Here is an 8460-nt window from a genome sequence, read left to right as displayed (position 1 = left end):
TAATGATACTCACATTCACTTTTAGTTTGGAAGAGGTTGCATAGCCGGCAGTGCTTACGCCTAGCTCTGCATTCAGGAATCACTCCTGGAAGTGCAAAGATCATATGGGGTGCCAGGGATTGAAACCAGATTGAATGCATGTAAGGCAAGCACCCTACCTGCTGTCTGGTTGCTCCGACCCCCTCACATTCATTTAAATTGGCCAAACATCATATCATGCTTTCTCCTCAAGGTGACTATCTCCAGATGCTCAGAATCCCCTTGACTGGATGCGTTACTAATTCCCCTGGTCCCTTTACTGTTGTGGTCTTGTGATGGCCAGGGGTTGCATGTTGGTTGGGGTGCTCCCGCACAATTTACATTTCTCACTGGAGTTTGCACACTTTAGTAGGGGAATGAGGGAGCCCCAGGGGCAGTGCTATTGGGATCATACTTGTCATGTGGGTTGCTGCTGGGGATCCAACTTAAGGCCTTACTCCTGCAAGGCCTTTTCCACTGAGCCCATTTGGGGGCTTCATTTAGTTACTGTGTGAGCTGATTCTTTTGACTACTTTTATTTATTGATTGATTGCTTTGTTTTCAGTCACAATTAGCCATGGTCAAGGTTTACTCCTGGCTTTGCACTCAGGAAATCTTACGGGTGTGGAGGATTTAACCTGAGTAGAAGATGTGCCAGGCAGTGGCCTTACCTGCTGTACTATCTCTCAGACCCCTCTTTTAACTTCTTTTCCCCCTTACTTTTGGGGTTAGGGCCAAACCTGGCAGTGCTCAGGGATCACTCCTAGCAGGCTCAGTGGGCCATATGGGATGACAGGGACCGAATCTGGGTCTGCGGTACATAAGGCAGGTGCCCTACCTGCTGTACTCTCACTCCAGTCCCTCTTTTCACTTATTTAAAAAATTTTCCCTTACCAGACCTGGAGAAATAGTACAGTGGATGAGGTGCTTGCCTTGCACAGGGCTGATCCGGGTTTGATCCCTGGCACCACAGTGGTCCCTGGCCCCCCATCAGGAGTGATCTCTGAACATGGTGACAGGAGTAAGCCCCGTGCACTGCTGGGTGTTGCCCTAACCTTTCCACCCGCAGTACACCCTCAAAATAAATATGTCCAATGAGATCAAATGGTGTAACCCCAGCACTTTTCTTCACACAGTTAAATCGTATCTGTAGGAGGAACAGCATGGATGGGTTACAGTTTTGCTGTGATACGAACTTCAAGTGGAAGTTTTGGGTGGGCTGACTGTCACAGAGGGGGAGCTCACTTTAACTTGCTGTCAAAAGCCTTCTGAGATAGCCTTTCCCCAAACGGCCTTTTGGCATTGTTTTTTCTTATCAAGCTGGAGTTTTGTGTTGATTCTGGGATTTTCCAACTTGAACTGGCGTGAATGGTCCTGTTTGTCCACTATGCTGGGGAATAAATAACCAGCACTATACATAGATGGGGACGGGAGGGCTTGGTGAGGAAAGATTTTTGGACTTTGCATTTCATGGGTTGGTTTATTTACCAAACATTCATTGAGTTGTGTGTTTTAATTCAGGACCTTGGTTTACCAGTGGCAGAGAAACAAGAGCCTTCACTTTCTAGGAATTTCTCCAGTTCAGTAAGTGAACACTTAATCAGAAAGGAGAAGTCACTGGGATGGAATATCCATAGAGGACTTGAGATGCTTTAGCCAGGAGACAATCATGGTTTTATTATTATTATTATTAATAATTATTATTATTATTATTTTGCTTTTGCTTTTTTGTTTTTGGGCCACACCTGGTAGTGTCTAGGGCTGACTCCTGGCTCTGTTCTCAGGGATCACTCCTGGTGGTGCTTGAAGAGCCATATGCTGGGGAAGGATCCTTGGAGACAATGAGATGTTTCTGACATCCTGGGCCACTGTGAGGACTCCTGACACCACTGGATAAGATATAATTAATTGCCCTATCAAGATGAAATGATAGTTGGTCATAGTGCTTTGGATTTCTTAGGATTATAGTGCCCTGCCTATTTCTATCATTAAGACTAAGCCAACTGCCATGCCCAAATGGGGATCTCATTTTGGATATGGCATCTGACCCATTATGGCTTTTGATGGCAAAGGAAAATAGGGGTACATTGGCAGTGCTAAATTAACACTGATGTTTGTGCCCTATGTTGCAATTGATCATAGCAAAGTATCCCGTGAGAGTTGTAAATGGTACATCTGACTTGAATTAGAAGGCTTCTGGAATGAACAAATCAACTAAACTGTGATGAATCTGGTTATTTAGCATGTGTGTGGCATATCTCTAATTCTCTTACACCTTATTTCAAGCAATTGTTGCCGACACAAAATGGGACAGAGATTGTTTAACATGTATTTGATTATGAAGATGATTTTTCTGGTGTTGGTGATGAGAAATTCAAATATGAAAACAAATAATCAGTCTTTCAAAGGATAAGGTTTCTTTAAATTCTACTGTTTAACACAATAACTATGATTTAAATGTAAATTATTCAAAATCTGGAGGCCAGAGCAATAGTATAGCAGGTAGGGTATTGGCTTCCATGTGACTAATCTAGATTTGATCTATCCATAGCAACCCCATATGGTCCCCTTGAGCCTGCCAGAACTGACCCCAGAGTGAAGAGCCAGGAGTAAGCATTGAGCACCACCAGGTGTGGCTCCCAAACAAAAAAAACTAATAATGAGATTTACTTACTGAGTTGCATTGGGCCACATTTCAAGTGCTGTTCTATAATGGATAATGCAGATATAGAACATTTCTACCAGGGCAGAAAGTTCTGCTGGATGTTGTCATTCTTGAGAGAGAGAAGAGAGCTTAAGAGTCAGATAATGTATATTTTCCTTCACCTTCATGTTTAGTATTATCGTCAAGATTAAATTAAGAAGACTGGATAAATCCTGATGACAAAGATGAATCAAGATGCCAGAATAAGGGATTCCTGAATCAAGATGCCAGCCTGGAAGCCAGGGAGCACATGGAGGATTGATACACTGGATGCACTCAGCAGACCATGCTCAAGGTAAATATCCTCACTGGATTCACATCTGATGAGAACTGTCCTTCTGTTTAAGGAAATCTAACACATCCCGGCCTTGATCGGCTTGTGGAGTGTGTCCTTATAGAAATTCATTAACTTTCAATCTTTGAAAATGTTGGTGCTTAGGTGGTTGCTGCTATTTTCCCTTTTGGTGGGTTCTAGTGCTCAGTTGACTATTGTGTGATGCTAGACACAGCCTGTCAATGCCCAGATCCCTGCAGCGGAAGAACATGCGCCAGCTCTCTGCAAGGATCACGTCCTCTAGAGGGTGGGCAGCCATGTCCGCAGCAACCTGCACTTCATCTGGCCCTAGTGTCAGTCCCAATAAGTTTTTTTTAGAATTAGGATATGTTGTATGGCCACTTAAACTAGTTTAGTTGTTTCTTTCCTGACGCATCTGGCTTGCTTGTGTCTCTGTTTCCCCACTTGCTCTGGAGAAGTCTGTGAGTCTGTGTGCATGCTCTCTCTCCCCCGCCCCTCACTGTTTCTCTCTGTCTCTGTCTTTCTCTGTCTCTGTGTCTCCCCCCGGCCCCCAAATCCCTCTCCCACAGCCGCCACAGTGGCGTGGTTCAAGGCTTGCTCCTGATTCTGATCTCAGGGATCACTCCAAGGAGTGTGCAGGGAACCATATGGGATACCAGATGCCAGGGATTGAACACAAGTCTGCCTCACGCAAGGCCAGCGCCCTACCCACTGTACTATCTCTCAAACCCATAATTATTTCTTAGGTTGGAATAACATTAGTTCCCACAACTGTGTTTCAGGGGTATCACTTCACTCCTTTTCAAAGTGTATGTTACCACCCTACCACCAAAGCATTTCCGTCATCCACCACAATCTTGTAAACCCCACCCACTCTCTATCTAGCAACCACTGTTCTTTTCTCGAGTTTTTTTTTTTCATTTTCATTTGTGTCTGTATTTACTTTGTAGCACTGAAGCACTATCATGCCATTGTTCATAGATTTGCTCAAGAGGGCACCAGTAACATCTCCATTGTGAGTCTCGTTGTTACTGTTTTTGGCATATCGAATACACCACGGGTAGCTTGCCAGGCTCTGCTGTGGGGGCGGGATACTCTCGGTAGCTTGCCATTCTCTCCAAGAGGGACAGAGGGATCGAACCCAGGTTGGCTGGGTGCAAGGCAAATACCCTACCTACTGTGCTATCGCTCCAGTTCATTTACTTTGTATATACACATATATTATATATGTATACATATTTAGTTTGTGTATACATATATACATATATATGTGTATAAATTTTGTGTTGGGGTCACACCCAACTGTGCCCAGGGATTATTCCTGGTTTTGTGCTCGGGAATTACTCCTGAAAGGCTCAGGGGACCATATTGGATGACAGGGATTGAATCCAGAATGGTTACTTGCAAGGCAAATAATGTCCTACCTACTGTACTGTAGCTCCCCCACACCCTGTGTATATATTTTCAAATACCTCCATCCCCTCCTTTTAGCTGCTGCTGTTGTTGCAATGACTGAGCTGCACTCACACCCAGCTCTGGTGCCCACATATTTTCAGTTATGGTGCTTGCTGGAGATTACACAACAGGTTGTGGTGCTTGAACATTGTCCACAGCACTCACTAAAGTTTGCATCCCCTTAATCCTGTTGTTTGCACATATGTTTACTGTGTGTGTGTGTGTTTGTGTATCATACTCTTACTTGAGGCTTACATTATGGTTAGGTGTTTGCCAGGGACTCCACCCTTAGTGGTCTTATACACATCTGGCTGTAGTATGGCAGGAAACTGCTTGCAGAATGGGAGAATGAAGACAAAAGAGCTGCAAAGCTTGTTCTCAGTGCACATGAGGCTCCAGGAATTTGAACTCTTGACCAGATGCTTGTATGGCTGACTCTCAAAGTTGCTGCACTATTCCTGTTGGCCCTGGCAACCACTGTTGTGGAGCATGGTCAGTTATGGGGTCTGAGATAATGGGTTGGTTTTTATTGGTTTTGTCTATGCTTTGTGTCTCTAGATCTTGGTGTGTGAGTAAGTTCATCTGATATTTGCCCTATAACCCACTCCAGTTCTATACATGTTATTGCGAAAGGCACAATTTCCATTTTTTCTGATTGATTGAGTAATATCTCATTGTATGCACATATCATCCTTTCTTAAAAAATCTACTCATTTGTTTGTTTTGGGGCCACAACTAGCTGTGCTTAGGACTTACTCCTGGCTCTGGGTTCAGGGATCACTCCTGGCAGGCTCAGATGCTGGGGATCAGACCAGTGCAGCAGGGAAGCATGCACCCTTACCTGATGTACTGTTGCTCTGGTCCCAGCTATAAGCTTCATCTCTAAACTTCAGTTTCTATACCTGTAAAATGGGAATGATAATTATACCCATTTATTGTAAAGATCAAATTAAGTGATTAGTCCTGTGCCTCATCTATGTCACTGTCACTGTCAGTTATCCTGTTGTTCATCGATTGCTCAAGCAGGCACTAGTAACGTCTTCATTCATACCTGTCATGTGCTAGTGTAGCCCAATGGCGTCTGCTCGCTCCAGGAACACAAAAAGCACGTTGTTGTTACTGTTACCATTTTTGGCATTTCTAATATGCCCCGGGTAGCTTGCCAGGCTCTGCCATGTGGGCGGGATATCCTCAGTAGCTTGCAGGGCTCTCTGAGAGGGACAGTGGCTTTTGAGGCGGCCTCTAATCATCTTTAGAGGTGTTCCCAGTCTACCAAGTGTAGGCTTTTGGTCGACTGGCATGTTGTAACAATCTGCACACTGACAAACATGCACCTGCCTGTGTCTCTGGGCAGCACCTGGGACATCTGCAACCTCAGGTTGACCTTGAGATTGATGGAATGCGCCCAGAGGTTGTTGAGATTATATCACAAGCAGCTGGCAGAGGAGAACCTCCGCCGTGGCCGCTATCACCTCGGTGTCCTCCTCGTTCACTTCCACGAAGGCCTTGTGCACCGCCTTGGACAGGCACAGGCCCTGCCGGGACGACATGCCTGAGAAGTCTGCTGTGGCCGGCTCCAAAGTGTCCGCATGCCCAGCATGCCCAGGACCCCCTTCAGGTCGTAGTTATCGTCCAGCTCGCAGTGGGGCAGCAGCCTCTGCACCTCATCCGCATCCAGCATGTCGGTCCACGTCCACTCGGCGAATTTCTCGGATGTGAGTGCCTCCTGCACCCGTCTTAGGTTGGCCTTCTCTTCCGTAAGCACGATGATCATCTTCAGCTTGTTGCCGGCATAGGGAAGCACCAGGATTTGGGTGACGATTTCTCCGATGTATGGGTGGATTTCTGATGCATCATCTGCATAGTTTTTGTCTCGGTCATGCAGACTTTGAAGGGCTTCTCCTGGGTGTTCTCCTTCTGAAACTCCTCCCAGTTTCCTTTGAAGTAAATGGCATTGACCAGAATCAGTGCCATGAGTGAGTTCACGACACCTGGAGCCAGCAGATTCTTAATTTTATCTTCAGTCTTCTCGGCCACGCAGGAGTTAATGTGCTCTTGGGACTCCTTGGAGGCGCCCGGGAAGTCGAGCTGCTCCATCTCGGCAGGGTAGAATTTGAGGCAGGACTCCTTGAAGGACGAGGGCATCTCAAAGCCGCTGGTGCCAAAGAGCCAGTTGGCAGTCCACAGCAAGTCCTGGGTCTCCGTCTTGTTCATGTCTCGAGGACAGGCTGGAAGCCTGGCTGGATGTCGCCTTTGCTCCGGCTGAAGCACAGGGCCTGGGGCATCTGCTTGGCGGTGCTGCCCTTGGCCCCCAGAAGACAATGGCCAGAGCGGAGGAGATGCTCATGGGTGAGAAGGACACGTTCTTGGAGTGTCCTTGCACAGCTTCTTCAGAAGGTCCACTGGCTCCCGCTCCTTCCCAACCAAGTTCCTGCTGCCGCTGCCTCCTTGACTCCATTCAATTCTTTTCAACGTAGTACTCTGCGTGGTGCCTCATCTATAATAAATTTAATTGTTATTATCATTGGTATTTATTTTTATTTCTTTAACTAAAATATTTTATGTTCCTCTTATTATTTATAATTTTATTATTTTTCTAAGGACTTAGCTGTTTCTTCCTTAGTCTCTTTCATGTTTGTTATTTTATAAACCTTTAGATGAAACGTTTATAATGCTCCTTGTTTAACTTTTATGCTGATCCTTCTCCAACTTTGACATTAGTGTATAGAAATGTAAATATTTATAAATACATAGATTTTTTTTCTGTGCTTTTTGGATCACACGCAGTAATGCACAGGGGTTACTCCTGGCTCATGCACTCAGTAATCACCCCTGGTGGTGCCCAGAAGACCATATGGGATGCTGGGAATCAAAGTCGGGTCGGCAGCGTGCAAGGCAAATGCCCTCCCTGCTGTGTAAATACATAAATTTTTAAGATAAATATTTTCTCTTATAGTTTCTTTTAGTGTGTCAAATCTGAGGAACATATTATCACCCTTCTGAAGACCTAGTTTTTTATGCTAATTTAACTTAAAAACTAATGTACTTAAATTTTTTTTTTAAATTGAATCACCATGAGAACAGTTACAAAGCTTTCCAATCTAAGTCTCGGTCATACAATAATCAAGCATCCATCCTCTCACCAGTGCACACCCTCCACACCAAGAACCCCAGTATACCTCCCTCCCACCCCTCCCCCCACCCATGTGGCAGATGATTTCCACCTTACCCTCTCTCCGCTTTGATCACATTCAATATTTTGACAAAAGATCCACCATTATTATTTGGAGTTTTCCCCAACATTCAGACCTGCCGAAAAGACATCAGATAATTTGTTTTCTATTGCTGATATGAAGAGCATTTTGAATTTCTGATATTTTAGTAATAAGTCTAGAGGGATTTCTGCCAAAAGCTTCTGGATTCCAAGATTGTTTTGTGTGCCTCTGGGATCATGGCAGTTCAGGAGCCAGGAGCCATTTGTGGGTTCCACCCCCATCTTGTGAGGCCCCACGTGTCACGTCACTGCAGTCTCATACCTGGCAGTCCGGTAGGCTCTGAATAGGTGGCAGCCACTATGTCACCGGGGAGAAAAGGCGGAAGGGACAAACAACTTTCCCCACCTGGGGTGGCACGGCTCCATAGTTTAGTGCTCATTCCAGATGCATTTCTGCCAGAAGCCGCTGAATTCCAAGGTTGGTCTGTGTGCCTCTGGGATGATGGCCATTCAGGAGCCAGGAGCCATTTGTGGGCAGCAACGTGGGGCTTCATTGGGGCCAGGAGAGGTTTTACCCCCATCCCATGAGGCCCCATGTGTCACTGCTCTCTCTCTCTCTCTCTCTCTCTCTCTCTCTCTCTCTCGTTTTGGGCAGGGGCAGACGCTAGATCATTTATTTTCCATTGCTCACTTTGTTTATCAGGAATAGTCCTGTAGCCACATACTGGAGCCATGCTTGTAGAAGCTCATGGTCACTGGGATTGCATCTGGAGA

At 45.6% G+C, this 8460-nt stretch overlaps 1 pseudogene; it reads right to left on the bottom strand.

Annotated features, from left to right (window-relative positions):
* Positions 1–5893: 5893 nt before the first annotated feature.
* LOC101541259 (serpin B6-like) lies at positions 5894–6930 on the bottom strand (annotated as a pseudogene).
* Positions 6931–8460: the final 1530 nt, after the last annotated feature.

This window comes from Sorex araneus, chromosome 7 (assembly GCF_027595985.1).
Source record: "Sorex araneus isolate mSorAra2 chromosome 7, mSorAra2.pri, whole genome shotgun sequence".
Taxonomy (NCBI): domain Eukaryota; kingdom Metazoa; phylum Chordata; class Mammalia; order Eulipotyphla; family Soricidae; genus Sorex; species Sorex araneus.
Note: the sequence above shows the minus strand (reverse complement) of the source record. Positions and strands in the feature narration are given on the sequence as shown.